The sequence below is a fragment of the Oryctolagus cuniculus genome, chromosome 14 (genome assembly GCF_051225735.1).
Source record: "Oryctolagus cuniculus isolate XC-2025 breed Fujian yellow rabbit chromosome 14, ASM5122573v1, whole genome shotgun sequence".
NCBI lineage: Eukaryota > Metazoa > Chordata > Mammalia > Lagomorpha > Leporidae > Oryctolagus > Oryctolagus cuniculus.
Window position 1 is genome coordinate 15,362,077 of NC_142880.1, and position 24,414 is coordinate 15,386,490.

General features: G+C 36.9%; 1 long non-coding RNA gene across 1 annotated transcript in view; it reads left to right on the forward strand.

Annotated features, from left to right (window-relative positions):
- Positions 1-5,017: 5,017 nt before the first annotated feature.
- LOC108177265 (uncharacterized) overlaps positions 5,018-24,414 on the forward strand; it is a 29,516-nt gene continuing 10,119 nt past the window's right edge. The window contains exons 1-3 of the long non-coding RNA XR_001794081.4: positions 5,018-5,527; positions 18,091-18,228; positions 20,854-21,002. This is a non-coding gene — a long non-coding RNA (uncharacterized LOC108177265). The remainder of the gene's footprint in view (positions 5,528-18,090; positions 18,229-20,853; positions 21,003-24,414) is intronic.

Sequence of the window (24,414 nt, forward strand, 5' to 3'; positions counted from 1 at the left end):
TATGAGATGCCAGCGTCACAAGGAGCAGCCTATCTATCCACTACACCATAATGCTGGACTAATCTTAGTATTGTATTTAAGAAATAAATGCTAACTTGGACTTTGAGAATAAAAATAATCAGCTGTGGTTTTAGAATTATTAATGTTAAGAAAAACATTACTTGAGGGCTTATTTTATCACCACTAATTGAAGAGTTTAAAGTCAGTGCTAACTTAACACGGCCATATTATTTTAGTAGGCATTCTACGCGCTTCCTGTCCTTGACATCCCTTTCTTTCTCCAAATTGGGGAAGTTTTCTTTAATTATCTTACTAAATAGGTGTTCTAGTCCATTCTGTATTTCCACACCTTCAGGAACTCATAAGACTTGAACGTTGGGTCATTTGATAATATCCCATAAATCTCCAATACTGTTTTTAGGTTTTCTACTTTCTTTCTTTTTTGTTGGGGGGGGGGGTCTGACTGAAAGATTTCCAAAGATTTGTCTTCTAGCCTGCATATTCTTTTTTTCTGCCTCACCAAGTCTTTCCACCACATTTATTTTTTCTATTGAATTCTTCATTTCTAATATTTCATTTTGATTTCTCTTTAAAACTTCAACTTCATGGGAAAAATTTTCATTCATGTCATGTAAGGTTTTCTTTAGTTCATGGATTTGCTTCTGATCGCTTTTTAGTAATCTTGTGATTAATCTTTTGAATTCTATTTCTGGCATTTCATCAGTCTCTTCATCCTTACATTCTATTATTGAAATGCATTCCTGTGGTGATGGTGGGGAATCATGATGTCTACCTTATTCTTGTTTTTTGAATTTCTGTATTTATTTTAAGCATTTGTGGAGTTACCTGTTGGTTTTTTCTTCTGATGGCTTTTGTCTTGAGCTATGCCTCTGTGACTTAGTGGAATATCTGCACTTTCAGTGAATACCAAGAGGTAAGTGCTGGGTGTGGCCAGAGAGCTATGGTTAGTGCTCCAGGGTGGGGCGAGTATCCAGGGTAACACCTATGTTGGGCGTGGTAGATCTCCTCTTGTTAATAGACTGGGGAGAATGACCTGTTGGTGTGATCACCCCTTCACCTTCTCTCCTCCAAGCTGAGCAATGCCTGGGTGTTGGCCCCCAGCAGGTTCAACACTCACCTGCACTGCCATATGAATCACACAAGTGATCTGTTCTGTCCTCACTGTGAGCTCAATTCACACTGCAGTGATCCACCCCAGGCAACCAAGGAGCTCCAAGGGTGTGGAACCACACCCAGTGATTGCCCAGAGACCCAGCTGCACGCTGCATCCTTTCGTGCATCCACTGCATCTCCACAGTGTCAGCACACAAGGCTCGCACAGTTGCTGGGTGCAGAGGTTCGGTTCTGCCTTGCCAGCCTGCCTGGTCCACAGAAAGGCAGATCTGCTCTATCCACACGGGTTGCTGCAGTCTGGCGTCACCTCTGTCTCCAGGCTGCCTCCCGCTCTGGCTCTCGGCTGCTACAGTCACCTGTTGTTTTTGTGTTTGTGCTGCACTTCTGCACAGCTCCACGATGTTCCTCTTCCTTTTCTTAGAATTTTCAGTGCAATTTTCTCTCTAATTTTTCTTGAGAGTGTACACTTTTTTTTTTTAACTATTTATCCCTAGTCTAGCACAGTATGTCATTCCCTATTTTGCCATCTTGAAATCCCCTCACTTACTGGCCATGTTATTTCTGACCTGAACTTTAACTGAGTCATATGACCTGTTTCAAGACACATACAATTAATTCATTGCAAGAAACTTTGAAACTACTGCTTACTAAGATTCTCTGGGAGCCAGCATTATTGCACAGCAGGTCATCTGCTTTTTCAATGACAGCATCCCACATCAGAGCGCCAGTTGGAGATCTGAGCTATTCTGCTTCTAATCCAACTCCCTGCTGATGCATCTGGGAAGGCAGTGGATGATGGCCCAAGTAGTTGGGTGCATAGCATCCATTTGGGGGACCCAGATGTAGCTCCTGGCTCTTGATGTAGGCCTGGATCAGCCTCAGACATGACACCCACCTGGGAGGATGAACCAGAGGATGGAAGAGAGAGAGAGAGGGAGAAAGAGAGAGAGAGAGAGAGAGAGGTCTTCCATCTGCTGGTTCACTCCCCAGATGACCGCAACAGCTGGAGCTGCGCCAATCCGAAGCTAGGAGCCAGGAGCTTCTTCCGGGTCTCCCACATGGGTGTAGGGGCCCAAGGACTTGGGCCATCTTCTACTGCTTTCCCAGGACATGGCAGAGAGCTGGATCCGAATTGGAGTAGCTGGGACTTGAACTGGTGCCCATATGGGATGTGGCCACTGCAGGCGGCAGCTTTACCTACTACGCCACGGCGCCGGCCACATCAACCATGTAGTTTAACTTTCCAGAACTATTTCAGGCTTTTGTCTGGTTTCTTTCTCTCACCTTCCTTCCTTCCTTCCTTCCTTCCTTCCTTCCTTCCTTCCTTCCTTCCTTCCTTCCTTCCATCCTTCCTTCCTTCTTCCCTAGTTGCCGCCCTCCCTTTCTTCCTTTTTCTCTCCCTCTCTCTCTCTCTCTCTCTCTTCCACTTTCAACTGCATAATAAAATCTGGATTAGTGTCTCAGTGAGGCTTCAACATTAGATTTTATGAAATTGCTGAACTATTATCCTTTGTATGCAACAGCCTTTGCAACTCTCACCAATATCTACTGCACTATTTTCTATAGTTCTGTGTCAGATAAAGGAAGGTTAAGGCTTTGACAGTTTGGGACCTTATTTACCAAGATTCTTGTAACAGAAATTGGAAAGGATTTAATTCTTTTACTGCTCTTTCTCAGAATTCTGGAAGAAAGTAAAAGTCTGGTGTTTAGTACCTCTCCCTGTCCTGTTCCTCTGTTAGTTAATGGAATGCAAAGAAAGAGCCACCAAGAGCCACCAGGTGTCAGCTTTGGTGACTAGCAGTCATTTATTCTTAACCAGGTGAAACCTCCCTACAGAAAGGACTGGGGTTCACCCAGTCAGCTCATAACCTCCAAACTCACTCTCTGTTCAGCCATGCAGTCTGCCTGAGAGGCAGCATGAGCAGCCTGGTTCTTAGCCGTAGGAAACAGCGGGTTCCCTCCAAGGGGATGAAAAGGAAAGGACTTCCTTAAAATGCAGCATTTATACTTACCTTTTGCTCTTCGTGCCACTCAGCACCTACACATTATGCTCCAAGTTTTGTCCTTCTGTGGGGGACAAAAATCAGGGAGCTTTCTTTCTTATTTGTTGGAGGAATAATTTGATGAGCAGTGAACACTAGAGGGGGAGCTTACCCGTTCAGGAGAGCGAGAGCTTCACACCCTCTGGGAGAGGATCAGAATGATGCTGGAGCTGCTGACTTAAACAGGCAAGCTAAGACGTGGTCAGCCAGGGCTCACAGGTCAAAGGTCAACAACGGTAGGCAGCCAATTTATTGTCATTTTCCAAAAAGGCAAGAAATCATAGTGGAACCGAGAAGTTCAGCTGCTGCTCCTGCCAGGATGGGGAACGTTTTTCAGGCCTCTCTGGAGGCAGTTTTCACATGAGGAGTAGGATTACAGATGCTTTTTTCCTTTTCTAGGACTCTGTCATTTAAATGTCTAAGGAATGATAGAATGAATTATCATAAAATTTTGACAAATTTGATGGCTCAAGCAAGAAGAGGAAATAGACATCCTGATGATTAGCTCCTAAGCAGACATGACATTTAAAATGAGTTTACATGGTACTTAGACCTTGGCTTTTTACTTCTTAATTTAAAAACACTGGGATCCTTTTCTATTGAAGAGAAATTACTTATTTCAGTTTCTCTTCTTTTTCATTCAATGATTATAAACCCCATTTTACCTATTTTACTCTTCCAGCTCTTGCAACTGCGATATAACTGTTTTTAACAACTGGCCTAAAATTTAGAAAATTTTAAATATACCCTAAAAACCAGTAGAATAGTTAAATATAAATATTTAGAGAAAATTGGTAGAAAAAATGTTAAGCTGTTCTTCCATATATAGTTTACTTTTTCTGTAGTATCTTACAACAAGGTAGATAAGCTTTGTTGACAAAAGAACAAAATGCATTTTCCAAACAGGAAAAAATAATAAGAACAGATTAACGAAAAAAATAAAACTGATTTTCTCTGGTACCTCCCGCTCCCCCTTCTCCAGGCAAATATCAAGTTTTCTTTGCAATAAATGATTTCCTCAATCCTAGGAGTCATGTTTATTATGATGTTCATATTATTTACTGCAGAGTTTTAGTTATATTTAAAAATATAATTTAATAACAATTAGCCTGACTTTTGCAAGCTTCTTGAACTTCTGGTTTATTCATGGCATTTTTAAACAATGGGTCTAACAACACTACTTAAACACTGGTATCTGTGTTTTTCCAGATCTGTGGTAACTAAACAGAGTACTAAAGATTTAATGTACAGGAGTGAAATCCACATTTTGAGATCCAATGATTGTTTACAGGTCTCATCTCTTCTGTTGAGGAACAGTGTGTTTTTCTTTCTTGATGCTTGTTGAACTCTTTATTTAGTGCAGGGTTAATCTTATGAGTATAAAGTAAACTAAAAGTAGATCATTGTAAAAAAAAATTGAGAGGGAATAAGAAAGAAAGGAGGAGGAAGGGAGTATGGACAGGAGGGAGAGTAGGGTGGGAATTAACAGTATGTTCCTAAATTTGTATTTATGAATTACATGAAATTTGCTTACTTTAAATAAAAAGCTGATTTTCCATTAAAAAAAGGAGAAATAAAAAGGTCAAGGCATTTTCAAGAATGATTTCAGTTTTGTCAGTTCTGACAACTGAAATGAAGTGAGGAACTTTGTGCCTGGTGTGGTAACCAATCAACTCTGACTTTTCCTAAAATTACTTTATTTATACAGGCTAGAGAATGCAGATTAATGAGTTCTTTTTTTCCTAGCAGCACATGAACTTGTGGATTTCGCCTTCCTTTCCAGGGGATTTCCTAGAACTGTGGTGAGTAGATATTTAAAATTCCCCTCTGGCCCCAGTACTGCTTTCCTCCAATTTTTTGATTATTTGCCTCCACAGATGTAGAGAGCAATACTTACTTTAAGAGCTTATATTTATGTAAATAAAGAATAAAGGAACAGGAGCTGGAGTAAAATACATGAACTCTGAGTTGGAGGATGGAAGCCAAACATTGAGTTCCTCAGGAGGCTCCACCTTGAGGCTGCAGCTCTGGCCCTTTAAGGCATCTTCTATGTTCTGTCCGCAGAGGTCAGAGTGTAAATGTGTGGGTGACAAAGTTGTGAGGACAGCACTGGAGCTCAGAGCACGCAGTGTGGAAGCTAAGGGAACTGCAGAGGAGAATGAGCTGGCCAAGTCAACGTGTGCTTCAGGAATAGACCCATGTATTCACTCAAGAGAAAGGTCTGGCTGATCGTTTGTGATCCCAGCATAGAAGAAAATGTTGTGCGCCAGAAAATTAATTAACTATAGTGCAGCATTTAATTCCTTGATCAAGTCAAAAACAAGAAGATAAAGAGAAATAGAACTGAGCTTGTAAGTAAATGTAATAGACTTGGAAATTATATGCAATTTGAAGCAGACTTGCCTTAACTCCTTCAAACTGTCTGGTGCTTGAAATCTTCCTGATAAAATTAATTTTCCAACATTTTCTTCATTTATATTTCAAGTAGCTTATTCTCTGAATACCTAGATGTTTCTTTAATTTTAAAAATTAAATTGGCCTGAGTTTAGGTATTTCTCTAATTAGGACGGTATGTTTAATAAGATAAGCTGATGTATTCATTTTAATTTTCACTTCCTCCAATTTATTTTAAAAATTTGACAATAATTAGAATATAAAGGGTAACATTTTAGCTATTCATATTCATTTTATAAATTTCATTTATTATATTAAATATGTCCCTCTTATGAACTTTATTATGCCAAACTGCAGAGCTGAAAATACTGTTATCAAATTATTATTGAAATATCTAGATATCATTTCAGAGACATAAATTCAGTGTGGGGGGCTGGCGCTGTGGTGCAGTGGGCTAAAGCCCCAGCCCTCAGTGGCAGCATCCCACATGGGTCCTGGTTCTAGTGCCAGCTTCTCCACTTCCTTTATTTATTTATTTATTTATTTATTTTTTGACAGGAGGAGTGGACAATGAGAGAGAGAGAGACAGAGAGAAAGGTCTTCCTTTTGCTGTTGGTTCACCCTCCAATGGCCGCTGCAGCCGGCGTGCTGCGGCCGGCACACTGCGCTGATCCAAAGCCAGGAGCCAGGTGCTTCTCCTGGTCTCCCATGCGGGTGCAGGGTCCAAGGACTTGGGCCATCCTCCACTGCACTCCCTGGCCACAGCAGAGAGCTGGCCTGGAAGAGGGGCAACCGGGACAGAATCCGGCGCCCTGACTGAGACTAGAACCCTGTGTGCCGGCGCCGCAAGGCGGAGAATTAGCCTAGTGAGCCACGGTGCTGGCCACATAGCTTCTCCACTTCCTATCCAGCTCTCTGATATGGCCCGGGAAAGCAGTAGAAGATGGCCCAAGTCCTTGGGCCCCTGCACCCATGTGGGAGACCCTGAAGAGACTCCTGCTCCTGGCTTTGGATTAGCTCAGCTCAGTTCTGACCATTGAGGCCATTTGGGGAGTGAACCAACATTTGGAAGACCTCTCTCTCTGGCTCTACCTCTCTCTGCAACTCTGTCTTTCAAATAAATAAAATAAATCTTTTTTTTTTTAAAATGGAGTCTGGGACCTCAAAGTATGAAAAGGAAAAGAAAATCATAACACTTGATCTGAAAAATAGCTTAACAGAAAATTAGCTGAATGAGTCCTATGTTCACTTGGCAATGGAAAAATAATAAACTTTCTTGAACTTTTAAAAAATTTATTTACAAGTAAGCAACAATGTAAATGTCAGTACTTACTACCAATACAGAATGGAAATCCTTGTCAACATTTTTTCTTCAAGGTTTCTGTGGTTATCATAACCCAGCATTTCATGGAGATAGACTGCTGTCTTTCTCTGGCCTGTTGATGATAGAGTTTCCTTTGAAATATAGGTAAGGTGAGAGAGAGAGAGAGAAAGTGTTGGGGCGGGGCAGAGAATCTAGTGATAAAGCAAAAAAAATAACAAAAAAATGATTGCTGAAGACTTGAAGTCAAATAATGAATTTGCTCTTAAGTACTTTATTTATTCAAAGCCAGTTTTCTATATAGGAAATAAGATTGACAATATGGGAAGATGTATTCTTTAATATCGAATTGTCTCAAGTATGTCAATACTTATTTGTTCTTTTATCAAATCAGTTATATGTACCAAGCACATATAGTTAAGTCTGGCTTGTTCTTGTGAACAAAGTGGGAACTATGTAACTTTATGAAGCTTGGCTATAGTAGAGGTTCAGGCAAATAAATAGCTAAGATAAAACAAGAGCAGATTACTATTGCATAGAGGAGGGACCCCTTACCAGATACTACTCACGTAGGAAGGTGTTTGGGGGAAGTGATAAAACTGGCCTGAACAGAAGACAAAGATTGGGATTGATGTAGAAGGAAGAAGAGGTTGAATAGAAAGAATGTTTAAGGAAAATGGAAGGAGAGGCTGCAATGGAACTCAGAAGCAATGGAGTGAGCCACAGATCAAGAGGGGCCATGATGTAAAGGATGTTGTTATCCATGATATGAGTTTGAATTTATCTGTGTGTAATGGAGATCTAGCAAATGATTTCAAGCAGATCAAAACAGATTTGCATTCTAGAGAACTTATTCTCACAACTACTTGGAGAATACATTGATGAGGGACAAACCTGGAGGCAAGGTGTTCATGTAGGAGAAATGGCCTAAACTAATCCAATGACAGTGATTACATAGGGAAGCAGCTTCACTGATGGCTATTTAGAAAATAGAATGGATGGAGTTCAGTCTCAGATTGGATGTAATAGGAAAGGGAAAATGCTTCCTTGGGAATATAATTGACACATTAATCAAACCAAATTATCTCAATATAACATTTAATTTTTTACCTGTGCCAACCCTCTGCTTACACAAATATAGGAAAATGGTACACACAAGGAAGGACATGGCATTAACAAAAATTTACCCATCTAATAATTTCCATAATCTTTAATACCATAATCATTCTTTTGGTACAAATTCAATTTTGCTCATTTCACTAACAGCATGCTTCTTTCTTAATCATCTTATTTTTACTGATTTTTTTCAAACTTAAGGAAAATCACAATATTTTATATAAAATTATGTAAAACAAAAATTTAAAGAAAGAAGAAAAAGTATGGTCTACTTAGTATCATAAACATTTGCCAATTGATGAATGGTAGAGAAAATACTCAATAGCTTACAATCTTTTTTGATAGTGTCAAACAAAAAAGTATGAAAATATTTAGAAACTTGTGTTGATGTAATAATTTATGTAAATATGCATAAAATCTTTTAGTTCAGTTCTATTTTTTTATGGACTCATTCAATAAACTAAAATTTTATGAGATACATACAAACATATAAATTTTGTTACATAAAATTATAAAAGTTAAGAGGATTGGACAATTTACAAGATTCTCTCATTCCAAGTTGATCGTTAGTAAACATTGTTGCAGAGAGAAAGAGACTGAGAGAGACAGAAACACACACAGAGAATTTAGTTTGCTGCAAATAGTCTACCTGAATTCTGAAAAACTAACACTTAGGGAAAGAGGTAGGAATATCCTAAAAACAGGTATGGATTTGCCTAGAACATTTGATCCTACAATTTGTAGTTCTGAAAGCAGTATATCTTTGGTTCTTTCAGAAGAAAAGCAGGCACGGGATTCTCTGAGCTAGTGATTTCTTTACTTTCATAATAAACATTCCAAGTGGTTTAGGGGGAAAGTAGAACAAAGTGAGGGGTGGAACATAGGGCAAGATGAGGAATGTGGAATTTTATGAGTTTCCTGCTCTTGATTTGGAAGTCAAGATACTTTACTCATTAAGACAATATTTTCAGGCTCCTGAAGTCAGAGCGAAATTTGTACCCTTTGAGTCAGCTGAGTTAATATACTTCTATTAAAAGACAAAAAAATATTTAGGGGAGAAATGTGCATCATGGACTTGCCAACTTATAATATTTCCTTGAGACTCAAATAGGGTTATGCTAGATAGAAATCAAGCTAAATGTTCAGCTACTAAGAAATCTATAAAACATGGTGACAAATATCTTTAGAGTGGTGGATAGAAACAAAGTTGGCCATGGAGGAGCTATTCAAAATACGTTAAGTAAAATTTGTCTCAAAGAAGAATTATCATTCTAACATAAATTAAGGCAACACCTACAAAACTTAAAAAAAGTTCTCTGTAGGTATCATATATCCAGTTATTCCCAGTATACTTCACATCATGTCTGTTTCTTAGCCTCATTAATAATGTGACTTTTCATTTTTCAACATTCTAAACTCGGGTGATAAGATACATGGTTTCCTTACTAGTAGAATTTTAGGACCGCAGATGCTTGGACAGTGTTAACATAGAAGCAAGTCGTGTTTCAGACATGTTGAGAAAGGGACATGGAGTTTGTTGTGAAACAGTGGCAAGATGCATTTCAATATTTGGCTGCTTCTAAGAAATGGTAGTAACAAACACAGGAATACTGCACACTAGAGAAAAATGAAGGCTGGCACTGTGGCACAGCAAGTTAAGCCACCACCTGGGGTGCCCAGCTCGATGAAGACCCAGATGGGGTTCTGGGCTCTTGCCTCTGGCCTGGCCCAACCCTGGCTCTTGCCATAGTTTGGGAAGTGAACCAGTGAATGGAAGATCTTTGTTTCTGGGTCTCTCAATCTCTCTTTATCTCTCTCTCTCTCTCTCTCTCTCTCTCTCTCTGTGTGTGTGTGTGTGTGTGTGTGTGTGTTATCCTGCCTTTCAGGCAAAATAAAATAAACTTAAAAAAGAAAAGTGATATGAAAATTGTGTAGACAGTGCTCTGAGTGGCCATGCTTTTTCTAATGATTTTCATTATTGCTTTTTTGTTTACATAAGATCCAAACGTATCACTCTGGATAGCGAGTATTGGGGATTTTTTGTAACTCTCACACAGGGTAAGAATAATGTTTGCTCATACCACACTGTCTACTGTCATTCAGCACGAAATTTTAAACTTCATAATATCACCATGCACTAGTAACCCATTGGGAGGTGCTATTTGCATTATTCTTTGCTCATCCACATAGGCTCACTTGGTTAAATGGTGAAAATTAAGAAACAAGTTTTACAAAACTAGAAAATCTTAGTTGAAATTGATAGAGAAAGGAATGAAGGTTCTCAGCGAAAGACCCTGTAAAACCAGTGGCTTGCAATGTGTTAAATGTGTTTATTTGCACTTTCAAAGTTCAGATTTCCTCATACATTTTCATACTGATGGAGATAAAATGCTAAAGTCTTAAATCCCTCTATGCCATGCTGAGTTGCTAAGGGCTGTTGAGTTTTTGTTATTTCTCCTCTCGAGTTAGCTCTGATTACGCCTGCTGAGTGAAAAATTTGTATTTGCCGACAGAAATAGGAACCACCCCACGTGTGCTTGCACTCAGCAAATGCTCCAATACATCACAAAGATTTGCTCAACCCACCTTCAGAGGCCAAATCGAGCATGTTATTTTCTGTTTAGATCTGATTCTGGAGCCTATCAGTCAGGAGTGTTTTCCAATCTCTGATTAAAGCAAGGCTTACAAAGCTGGAAGTGTTCACACACAGTCTCATTAGAGTGCTGGATAGAGTGACCCAGGCCTTCTAGCACAAAGCTCTGAGTGAACTTCAAATATGAGAGTGCATCAATCAAATCCAAGCAAGGCTTTTATGTCATTTTTCTACTTTGCCTTTAAAGTCCTATAGGAATGCCCTTTCCAGCTGTACAGCCGAAATGCATTCAATAGAAACAAAAAAGCAAAGACCCCCCCAACCCTTTGCCCCCTCCAAATGGGTATGATTTTACCTCCCCCCACCAAGCATTAGAGAGTGCTCTGTGTGTTTTAAATTATTTAGCATGTTCAACAATGCAATGGAGAATATATTCGCATCACTCAATGGCTCTGTATTAATTATTAGTGCCCATTCAAAAGGGAAACCAATAAGGTCAAAGGCAATGAGATTGCATATTGTATGTTTTAAGTAGACATTGCAGAGAGATTGGGAAAACATAAAGCAAAGCTCATGGATCTTTTTCATGCTCTGCCTCTACCCCTCACTCTCAACTTTGATTCTTGTTGTTTTGTGTTGGCTTATGCCATTAAGAAAACAAACAAACAAAAAAGCGAACGAATAAAATGATAAAAGAGCACCAAGAATTTTGGCAAGAAAGATAAGAAGGTCTAAGTCTGAGAAAGAGGAGTCAGGCATTTAGTCACTGCTTGTTCCATACGCTGCTCAGGGCACTGGAGTCATTTTCAAAAAATACATCTTTAAAAGATAAGCATAAAGCAAAACAATATAAATTTGCTCACTAATAACATTAGAGGAAATTGCATGGGTGCAGTTAGCAGTGATTATTAAATTTGGGTATTTTTATTTCGAAAATCGGGCCAAAAAGCATTATAATACCACTAACATCAGTATGAATTAAATAAAATGAGCTTCCGTATCTTGGAAAACAACATAATTTAAAAGAAGAAAATAAATCCTTACTATAGAATAGATAAAGTATCCTGAGTGCCACACTTCTTGTTAAACATGTGAATAATTCAACTATGCAAGATAACCTGTGTTGATCCGATTAGGAAAGCAATATGTGAAAAACACAGCGTACATTGCAATATTGGGTAGATATATTGTTACTTCAAGGGAATTCCTTATGTGAGTACATATGTTCCCATTTCTAGCATTTCCAGGCAAATACTAACCACATATAGCACTTCACTCACTCAAATATGTCGCAGCATGTAAATGAGTGTTTGGATTTAGAGTAATATATATTTTATTTTATATTTATATTTGCATGTGATTCTTTACAGAGTTTCGGTTGTTTGGAAGAAGTATGAGGATTTATAAACAAGTACTAAAGCATTATGTTACTTGGTAGTGCCCCACCTGGGCTTCCCCTGTAGTGTTTGATAGGGCATCTGTGGAAACTGGTTTGTTTTTTTTTTTAAAGCTAATAATTTTATTTCCTAAAACAATGTGCTACCTGATTTTAAAAAGTTTTGTTCATTTCGGCACTTCTCCCCTCTGGAGCTGGTGTTCATCTTTGGTTCAAGGCAGGCCGGACTTTTCCCTTTGTAGATTTATGAACTGAAATTATTAAATCATGCTTCACCTTTCTCAGCTTTGTGGGCATATTAGACTACACCTGTATAACAATTATTAAAAGTACAGGTAATAATTTAGGTTGATCACGCCAGCATTTTATGTATTTTAACATAGCTTCCCAAGCAAAATATCTTCAAAGATATTATAAAAACTATTTCAAAGATAGTTGTTGGTTTGTTTTTTTTTTTTTTGAAAATTCAACTTTCTAAGAACCAAACACAGAGTACAAAGTGAGCATGAACCAATCCTTTTTCTTCCGAGTATCCTTGCTTTGATTTAAGTTGCTGAAGTTATGTCAACACAGAACCAAAAATCTTATTAAAATATAAATAACAGCAAAAACAAAAAGACATTATGAAATCAGTTTGTCATTTGCCTGTATCTTATTTAGGAGAGAATAACAGAATTCTCAGTTGATAACCTACATTTTCACAATTCATCTCAATACTTGTCCTCTGAAGAAGCAAATATAAACTGAAAGAAATGGACCTCCCAAACAGTGAAGACAAAAAAAAAATCCAGCATTTTATAGGCAATATAGATCATAGTTTAAGGTGATAGCGTCTGAATCCAACATAAATGTGCTGTGTAACTTGGGACACTTTTTCTACATGTCTAATTGCCCTGTTTCCTTTATCTTCAAATGATTCCATAATGGTTTTTACCATATAGAGCTCTTAGGAAGATGAAATGAGTTTGCGTTTGTCAGTGCATAAAACAGTGCCTGGAGTGTAACAATTGTTCACAAAATGTTAGCTATTGCAATGTTAATTTCGATAACAACAGTTGTTTTGCTAGAAATATAGGTAACATTAATTAGTTCAATAAATATAAAAGAATTAATCTTTTTTGAAAAATAAAATACACTTTTTTATGTAAAATAAAAATTTCACTCAAGTAGACTTATCCTAAAGATAGTGTAAGATATATGCCCTTTAAAAATAACCAGGAGGATGGGAGACCAGGAGAAGCACCTGGCTCCTGCCATCGGATCAGCGCGGTGCGCCGGCTGCAGCGCGCCGGCCGCGGCGGCCATTGGAGGGTGAACCAACAGCAAAAGGAAGACCTTTCTCTCTGTCTCTCTCTCTCTCTCACTGTCCACTCTGCCTGTCAAAAAAAAAAAAAAAAAAAAAAAAGAAGAAGAAGAACCAGGAGGACAATGCTTCAGGTATAAATTTCATTTTCTGAATTTTTCAAATTGAAAACTTGGGTACATTTTGTCAATTCTGAGTCTTGTAAATACCTTACAGCTATTTATTTCTTTTTCTGCCACAATGGTCATCACATAATAAGTTCATATGTTTTAAGTAGTATCTATGTAGAGATGTCTACATTTAAAAAATCATATAAATTATTCATCCATCAATGGTATTTATTTAGTGGGCACCAATATTAAAATTGATCTATAATGCAATGTACTAATACGATCCATTATATCACCTGTCAAGTATAAACTATATTTTTAAAAGAAGGATTTTAAATATAGATTTGAATTTGATCTTGAATTTACTTTACCTAAAAATTTGGAAGGGTTGTCAATGGGGTGCACTCTTGTTCATCTACAAAACACCGATGCAAATGAACCAGCTAGAAAGTAGAATTCAGAATAAAGTTCTGATATGTGAAAATCAAAATCAAAATGTCAACCACTCTGACTTGGAGCAAATTGAGTTATGAACTGACCTCTCACACTGTATAAATATTTAAGAACTCAGTAAGTTCCAAGAATGTTCTTAGACTCACACATGATATCTATTCTGTCCAATAGTATAAACTTGTAGATGATACTTCATGGAATAAAAATATTTATATGCATCTTGCCTCAAGGTTCAAAACGTAAAGAAGTCTTAACAGTTTCCTGAGACTCAAGGGGAGAAAAGGAAATTTCAATTTGACACTGGTCATAAAAACTATAGAATAAGGAATATTTTGTGATCATAGTATGGCTTTCCCATGTGGAGGATGATCATAAAACCTTAGTCAAGTAGTGATAGTGATCTTTCTCAGTGAATATATCAGATATTCCACAATGTGATTTAATTTTCATATTTTCTCTTCATAGTATGTTCACCTTCACAAAGACCAGAAAATGAAAATATACCATACACACACACACACACACACTCACACTCACAACCATTCTGTAACACTAGAATATTATAAGACATTGCTCAAGTTCTAAGTCTATCTTGAAGAGATTTAGGTGATAAGAAATTTTAGGAAAATCAATTCTGTAAATGACTCTGCAGTCACTGATAATATTTAATGGCATGTGAGGTTGAGAATTATTCAGGCTTACTTGATATAATAAAAACAGTTATAAACCACATATCTAGGCTTGGAATTCCACATAGTAATATAAGAGCTAGCTGAAAATGTCTGGTTCCCATCCTTACAACATAAGTATAACAAACAAATGCTATTTTGGGAAACTTGGGCTAGCTTAATTTTTCTGAACTTTGTTCTATCTATTTCACAGGATGTTCAAACTTCTTGGTAAATATAGTAAATTAATATCCTCCTCCCTAGGAGCAAAAATCAGTCATAATCTCAGCTCTGATATTATTTTCATGTGTTATCAACCTAATTAACTTTCCTTTCTTTATCAAAATTGCACAAACTTTTAATGTTTAATTTTATTTACATTTTTAAAAGATGGCATACCTTTTCTAAAGTAATACTTCTTAACTTTTGTTTATCACAACACACAATTCTGTGTCAATCTCCAGTATTATCACTATGAGTTCTTTTATTCCAGAGAGAGAAGAGACTAGTTTAAAAAAAAAAAAAAAAAAAAACAAAAAAAAAAAAACAGAAACGCTTATAGAGTAATTGGAACTGGTCAAATGAGAGATCAAATACCCACACCGCTAGTAGTACTGACAAAGCAAAAAGTATCCAGTCAAACTTAAAGAATTTCCTAAATTTGCTAATCGTTATTTTTCAGACCAAGTTTCCACCCACCTACCCCCACCATTATATCAGGTTGAAGAGTCTAAAAGAAGATAGACCCAGAAGAGCACTTTAAAATGCTTTAAAAAAATTTTTTTTAATGTGATACTGTTCTTTTTAAGGGTTCTTTCATATGTGATCAGTCAGAGATACTGACTTTTGTGAGTTAACACAAAAGTGAAATAGCACTTTTAAGTGCTGTCTCTCTTTGGAGATTTAATGTGCTTTGTAATATCTCTGAGATCAGTCAGAGAGAGACGAGAAGAAAGAAATTTGATTTTGAGTCTGGACCAAAGCTTGGTGACTTGAGAGGCACCTAAACATAATGAAAAGGAAGAAGTTTCAAAGAGAAAGTTGGTAGCTATGACCAGAATCCACAGGGCCAGCAGGACTGACATCAACCAGAGGCAGATTTAGAGGGGTACCCTATGATCTCTCTTGATACCATTGACACTTCAAGACCCAGTTTCATTGGGGAGCAGTCCAGTAAAAGAACATCTCCAAAGGACTCAGCATGGTTGCAGCATTGAGAAAGACATGAAAATGCCAGCACCAAGGGCCTAACGCTGTCCTTTTCTCCTCCAAAGATCACATGCATCTGGGGAAAGCAAAAGTCAACATCTGAAACACGCTTTTTTCAAGCTTGACTTGAATGATATAAAGTTGGCCGTATAATAGCTAGATGCTTACCTTTGTGACCTAGGTTCAGTCTAATCTGAGAACAAGTTATTAGCTGATTCCTGGAAGTCTTAACTTACCTCCTAGTGAATAACTTTCTACCCTAGCTTTCTGGTTTTTTGAAAAAAATTAAATTAAAATAACCATCAGCTAAATGTGTGGCAAATATTGCAGATCAACAAAGTACATCCCCATCACTTTGTTTCCAATGAGCTATGGATTTCTTAGGGTTCTGAAGATTACAATTGATACTGACAAGGCTATACATGGAATGTACATTCTCAACTTGGTATAAACAGTATCCAAACAAAAAATAGTCACAACAATGACTACTGCATTAAAGAAATCCTACAGATATTTTAAGTTAAAATGTGTGTGTTCAACAAAAGGGGTAGGCATTTAAATCCTATAGGTAATGCCTTGGATCTCTATTTCACCTATATAGCACAAGAAACTAGAAAAGAAGAACAATTTATATTAAAAATATATGAATTTGGACATTATAGATCAAAATAGATTCATTATGATGATGTATATTCTAAAATGGCAAATTACTTCAGTAATGTGGGATAAGTCATGAGTGAAATATAGCCAAAGAAAGTTTCACAAATTTGATTACGAGTGAATTATATTAAAATGAATAAAAGAATTGAACAACTTGTCAAAATAATTGAAGTAAAAATATCATTGTTAGCCTCAATGCTCAGACAATTGAGGGAGAGAGATAATAATTATCATTTCAATTTTGCTTACATTTAACTTAGTTACAAAAACCATTGATTTAGGATACATCTTTATGACATCAAACTCTCTAATCAACGTGACATAAGAATTAGTTAAATTTAGTGAAAAAATTAATCTAAAGTCTTGCTTCATAGAACTCTAATTGAAACTTTGTTTTTTTGAAACTATGTTTGAATTTGGTGAGCAGTTTCAGAGTTCTTTAACTAAACCACAATCTTAAGAAACAAAATTTCTATATAGGAGAATCAATGCTGTGCCTTTATTAATATTTAATGTATCCATTTTATGGAACCAATTCCAGAGAAATACTTAAGGCATACCTACTTTTGAAGTAACAAAAATGTGTTTCCCTTTAATTATGAAATAAGATGAAATGAGAATATGTGTTTTTAATTTTAGCAATCAGCTGAATTCATGAGCTTTCATTCTCTATTGTGGAAGTTTAAACATGATTAAGTGATGGTGTTCTAATTACTGCCAAGAATATATTATCATGACAAAATATTTGATCATTTGTCTATTGAAAGATATTTACTAGTTCAGGTCTTCAATTCTTTATAAATAAATGTTAAATATCAATGATATTATTAGTGAACTAAAACTATGAGAGGGGCCTCTTGTGTATTACAAGGATTAAAATAGATGTAATTTTTTTATCACATCATATTTCAAACTTTCTTATCTATTTCAGCATTTCTTTTCCCCCTTCAAATCCAGCGAAACAGCTTATACTCACCTGGAATATCTAGACTAAGTGTAATCCTTGGCTATTATTTGAAAAGAGAGTTTTCTTGATGAGCTGGACAGAGCTAGGACATCTAGGGGTCACCCCTGAGAAATGGATCTACAACTTTGTACATATACTACCGTTGACCAACTGCAACTTATTAGTGTGGGCATGTTGTTTCTGGCTCACTTACTAAAGCCTTCAAATAACAGTAATAATGTTACTGTGTTCTATGAGTTTCCTATGAATAATGTCTGGCTTGTTGAAAAAAGAACTTTAAAATCATCTACATATAATACTAAGTATAAGCTCTCAGGAAGAAACATAACCCCATGGCAAATACTGGGAGTAACCCATGTCTCTTTCCTATCTTCTTATAGAGGAGTAACTATTTACATAAATATGTCCATATGAATTTTATGTCACAAATATTCATTAAGAGCCCACTGTACAGCAGGTTCTGATGATCCAGAAATGAATAATACAAATAAGTTCCTATTCTCATACAGCATAGAATCTATCTGAAGAGACAGATGATAAATATACAAAATTATTATAGTATGTTAGGTTTTGATAAATGTTATGGGTAAGATGAAGGTAGGAAAAAAAACCACCAGCAAGAGACAGGTGCAACATACTTTATTTTTATCACTGAAGCAATGTGAACAGTGCGATCTTTCTCCAGCTATGTTTCCTGTCCTGAAATAATTTTTCTTCTCCCCAGAACATAAAATGAAAGAAATAACAAGAGAAACTAGCCAGGAAAACTGGGTGATGTTCCACTAGTTTTATAAGGCCTTGGTGAACTAAATGATACAGCATTGAATTCCATTTCAATAAATACATCATGTCCAGAATTAAGGTAAGTGATTTAGTTTACCTACACATCCCCTCTTACTTAAAGTGTTCCTAGTTATTTTGGTGCCTATTATCCTATAAGTAATTGTGGTCTATACTCAATAAAAGTATGCAGACAAACAAGTTAACACTTCAGTCCTTGAGTTTCTTCTCTTGATCTATTGCTTAATACACCATTACAAGGCAATGCAATTATTAGAATGGTATTGGTCTATGTCCTTTATACTTGAGTGGTTACTACAACTATTGAAAACTTTTGGTTCCCCTAGTTTCAAAAATGCCCATTTAGGAACATATTTCTGAGTTTTATTTACTTTAAACCGTTAAATTTACCTCACATTTTGTCCTTTAAAATGCTCCATTGTGTCAAATTAAACATGATTCTCGAATAGTGTCATTTTCTTTGGTTCCCCAAAACAATGCTTTGGCTGTTACTGACTTTAACTAATATATATGTAAGAGGGATAGAACAGATTTTCTGTGAATTGAGTTATTTCAAATTGTCACCAACATCACCCACCAAAGGGGAAAGGTTTAATAAATGGAGGAACTCACTACCACCGACTATTTTCCAATCTAAGTGGTATAGTAGTCAAATCAAAAGTACAATTTTCAGCATTTTCATTAGTATTTTCAAAGCACACCAGCATATTTTTATGAGTTATGTCAGAAAGCGCCACTTCTCAAGAAGTTCTTTAAAATAACTCAACAAGGAGGGTTGGGCGTTTGGTGTAGCAGTTAAGCTGCAATTTGGGATGCTCGCATCCCTCATCTGAGAGTTTGGGATTGAGTCCTGGCTTAATTTTGATTCCAGGTTTCTACTAGTGCACACATTGGGAGGCAGCAGGAGATGGTTCAAATACAATGGTCCTTGTCACCTACATAGGAGACCTGGGCCAAGTTCAGGGCTCCTGACTTTGGCCTGGTCCAGCCCTGGCCTCTGTGGACAACTGGGATGTGATGCAACAGACAGAAGATCTCTCTGCCTCTCAGAGCTTTCAGATACATAAAAGTAAATAAATAAAATTCATAGAAAGAAAAAAAAGCTCAGTGAGAAATGTCAGAAAACAAAACAAAAATTGGAAAACAGCTGTTCTACAAATAAATGGACAGTTTTACCAGGTGAATGTTCACGTTAAAGTGGAAATAGTTTCTAGAATGTTTGTCTCCTACCTGAAACTCCACATCCTATAAATGATGATAACCGTGAAATGTTTTCAATTTTAATAATTATATTTCACAAGAATGCATTGAAAGAATTTACCACACAAATCATCTTGTTACTCTTTCCTATCACCCTTAAAGCCATTTAAATCATATTTTGAAGAGATTAATTTAGCCTTGATTTTAAGCTCATTCAGAGGATATTTGAGAAAGTATAGAAGAGGCTTTATTTCAATATGTGATTCTGCAATGTCCCTCTTGTAATATAAGGGTGTAGGAAAGAAGTAGGTGAAATTTCTCAGATGATAGTTCTAAAAATAGGTACTATTGGCCCAATTTAACTCTAACTTCAGTGGGTTTTTAAACATCGGCTTTTTTAATGAGACAATCATATCTGTGGTTATGTGTGAGTCTGTCTGTCTTTTTACCCAACCAAGAACAAAAGGTATATTCCACTACCTTACTGGAGGAGGGTAAAAGCCAAGGCTCATATACTAGAAATTAAGCAGATATTGACCAGGTTAGATGCAGAAATTTCGAAACTATTTATCTCTGTTTTCCAAAAGCATTTACAACTAATAAAATGAGTTGTAGATGGTGACAGATTCTGTGCTACCCTTTGGCGATATATGATCCACTGTTTGAGCACAAGAAATGAGTAGTTGCTATAGTTAATACGGGAAATTGAATAATCAGACTGTGGTTTATGAGGGTATTTTTCCCCCCGTAAGAAGGAAAACCATGTAATCTGGAAGTTCCGATCAAGTAGTCTTGTATGATTTATTCTTTTCAAGAACAGGATTATCTCATACTCATTTAACATAAGCTATAAAATAAATTTTGAAGCATTTTTTTTTCATTCTCTTTCACCAGAAAATTAACATAACAGTTTTTTCATTAATGTGGGGCTTTCTTTGAACAAAAATATACACTGTATTTTAACAAGTTTGAAACAACACTGAGAGCAAAATAAAAGTTCCCTCTTAATAAATGAAAGTATTTGAAAGCCAATTATGCATTATAACCTTGCAAACAGATGAAATGAATTTGATTTGTATTTGCTTCTGGGACAAAGATTTTGTTTTCAGTGAGTACTACCTAGAAAAATTGCATTTATAATATTATATGCCTCCCTATTTCATCCCACATTATGTTGTATAGTAAGATGTTTTGCCTAGGTGAAACCTTAAAGTACTTATAATTTGATCATCAACTGAGGAAGTATTTCAGTTTCTTATTTCATTCATTCATTCATTCATTCATCAACTCAGCTTGACTTTTATTAATTGAATCTATTATGCCCCAGGTGCTAGGGACATAACCAGTAAGGTGGCAAAATTCCTGTTATAAAGGGTAATTGCCATTATCTAATTTGAATCTAAAGGATTTATTTAAGCCTAAATTTTTCTTTTAAGTGATCTTGTGTTCTTTTATTATTTCAATAAATTGACATTGTTTCCTCTAGTGGGTTACCCTGAATGTCTCTGCTGCTTTTTCAACTTTCTAAACCAAGACTGGTTATGGAAAACACTAAGGAGATGAAGTCCACTTCACTAGACTTTCTACAGGTGCCTTATGAACAAAAGGTGTATGCCATCACCTTACTGGAGGAGGGTAAGAGCCAAGGCTAATGTACTGGAAATTAAGCATATATAAGATATTGTTTAATCCTTCAGTCTATTCAGGTTGAAGAAATTGGTCAAACGAATGCATGGAGTCCTCACAAAACCGGCACTAGAAAAACTCTTGATGAGGACGCCCTATAACACTACCATGGGTGGATTATCAATGGTGTTAACTGGAGAGAACCCACAGGGTTCTGAGCACCTTGAAGCACATAAAGTACATGCAGGACTTTTTACATGGGAATTATTAAATGAATCGTGCGCTCTTAGGTAAAGTCATACTTGAACCATGGAAACTTATTCTCTTGGAATCATAAATGTTGCTCCATCTTGTGTTTGAGTATGCAAATACATGTGTGTGCAAATAGAGGAGTGAATCTTTTGAGTTTTTTCTAAATGTAAACATTTTAACACTTTTGCTTTGTTCCTATAATAAAGTCCCAGTGCTTTCTGTATGTACTATTACCAGAGGTTGGCAGCAATAATATGTCTGATAATATCATAAAATCATTCCCAGAAACACCATCTCAGAGAAGCAATAGCCTTGGGCGCAATGTCTGATCATGGTAGATGACAAGGCTACAATGGTAAAAGGAGGACAAGCAAAAATTTGGTGTTAAGTATGATTCCATTTCTAGATATACCCTAGTGGCTTTATGTCACAACTATAAAAACTTCAAAATCAGATTAGTTATTTTTTCCAAAAAGTTTGATTTATAAAAGTATGTATTTTTATTTTCACTAAGAAATTTTCATATTAAGCTACCAGTATGTATTTTAGTCTAATACCATATATATAATATTATTCTCAACATATTGGGAATGCACTAATACATTGGAGAAAACATCACATAGATTTTCTTTGTATCTGTATTACTATGCAATTTTGTTTTTGAATAGAGCTTAACACTACTATGCCCAAAGAAAAGAGTACTTTTTAGCAAACTACGTTTTTCATGACTACAATAAGTGCTTTCTTAGCTTGTCTTCTGTTACTTTAGCTCATAGTATGCCAATGCATATATCCATTTTCCCACAAAAGAATAATTCAGGTATTCTTTCCAGGATGAATATTTTAAGTTTTAGCTAATTGATGGTAGTCTCTGACTAGTCTTTAAAGATGAGCAACAGTAATGTAGACCAAAATTGAGAAATAAGCAAAATTTTCCATTGATATAAATACCCTCTTCATTTATATTTTCTTATCTTTTTGGCACCACCTATATCTCCAAATGCTTAGTACCTTCATGATCTCATTACATTCTTTCTCATATCTGTTCACATAATTTTCAGAGAAACCCATTTCCAGCTGGCTACATTACCTCTCAGTCAGATATTTGCATTTTATTACATTATCATGTTTTAGGCCAATAGAGTATATTGCTGAGAATGGCAATGTCCCGAGAGCTAACCTAAAAATCCTTCAATCCTTCCAGAAGAAGTAACTTATGGGCAGTTATGTGTATAGGGAGAGACAGCTTCCACTGTGATTCAGCAAGCATTTTTGTGGCATACACTATGTGCAAGCTAATGAAAATGGCTGGATTCATGGAACATGCTCAGTCACACCCAGAAAGAGTCAACATGTTAATCTGGTAATTCTATTTATTTAAGTAAAATTGATTTTACTACACAATTTTTAATAATCTGATAATGCTACACACTGCAATTTTAATTTTCAAAAAATTGCAAATTTTCATCCCTTCAGATCCACTTACAAGGCTTATCTGATGGAGTGGAAATGTTCCATTTGAGTTTATTGTGAAGATATCTTAACCATGTTAGTAAATATTTTATGGAAAAGTAAGCTTTCCTGATACTTTTAATTATTTCTTTTTACCCTTAGCTTACTGACCTAATTTTCAGAGTGATGGTATGAAGCTGTAACCCAGAACCTAAGTCCGTTTGCCTTAGTATGTTTTATGGTGCTGAGACAGGTCACCTGAGACAGGGTCATTTATAAAGAACAGAGATTTATGACTTCTAGTTCTGCAGTCTGGGCTGTCCAAGGTTGAGGGGCCCCATTAGGTGAGGGTCTTCTTGCTACATTGCATCATCCCATGGCGGAAGGGCAAAGAGAGGCCAAAGGACTGAACTCACAGTCTCAAACCCTTCCGTCACCAGCATAAATGCATATGGGCTGAACAGAGTCCGGTCAACACCCCCATCGTTGAGATCATCCCAATACCAGAGCATTGAGGATTAAGTGTTTAACGTGTGCTTTGGGGGGATGCATTCAAACCGTAGCACTGTGTATTTTTGGTTTGGGGAGGAAAAATAATGAGAGTGAATCACCAGGACATGGGATCTTATTTACTTTCTTGCTACAGAATGGAATTGATTTCATGAAAAGAGAAATGCAAATGTTTCCAAAGAAGATATTTGGCAGCTAAATCAGAGTCTGGCTACCATCAGAAATAACCCATCTAGGAAAACTGAGGAGAATTAAGGAAAGTAGTCCCTTTGGTCTAAGGGATATCTGGTTTCTCCAAGAGCTATGGATCTATGAGTTGTTTTTTCCCCCATCTTGAAAGCTTCTCGGGCTAATCTCTACTCTTCAAAGAATGCCCAGGCAGTCCTTAGAGGGCTGTTTTTCCCTGTACTCATGACCTCTCACAGCAGAGAATATGCGCCAGACTGAAGCAATGATCCCAAGGTTGTGCGTTATCACTGGTGGGTCACAAACCATCCTAGTGGAAGCTAACTTTAACATGGAGCTAGCTGGCTCTGTAGATGTGCCCACTCTCTAATAGCCTCTGCAAAACATTTCAAAGGCATCGTGAGGCACTTCTTAAGTATCTGAAATGATTCGTTCCTGAAAGTCTGTTTCCAAATTTTCTAGTCAAATCCCAAGGTCCTGATCCTTAAGGGAGTGACCAGAGAAGAGGAAGGCAGAGGGAGAAGTGCGTTGGAATTGGTTTAGGGAAAAGCAGAGGACACTGGGAACAGGAGTGTCCTGATTGAATTTACTATAGTGGCCAGGAAATCTATGTGTTCTCAGTGCTAGCCTCTCAGTATAGACGATTCTGGAAAAGTGTGAGCACAGCTCAGTGGAGATGAGATGGTTCTGGCAAAAACACAAAGGCTGCATGATTCTGAAACTCACTGAGACGACTGGAAGTTCCCAGAAGCCCCAGAAAGAGGCAAAAATGTTGCAGTTTCCTTTGTATCAAAGAAGTTGAACAGCTAGGAGTGAAGTGGGAGCCTTAAGAGTGCCCAGTCCTGGGCCGGCACCATGGCTCACTAGGCTAATCCTCTGCCTTGCGGCGCCGGCACACCAGGTTCTAGTCCCGGTCAGGGCACCGGATTCTGTCCCGGTTGCCCCTCTTCCAGGCCAGCTCTCTGCTGTGGCCCGGGAGTGCAGTGGAGGATGGCCCAAGTGCTTGGGCCCTGCACCCCCT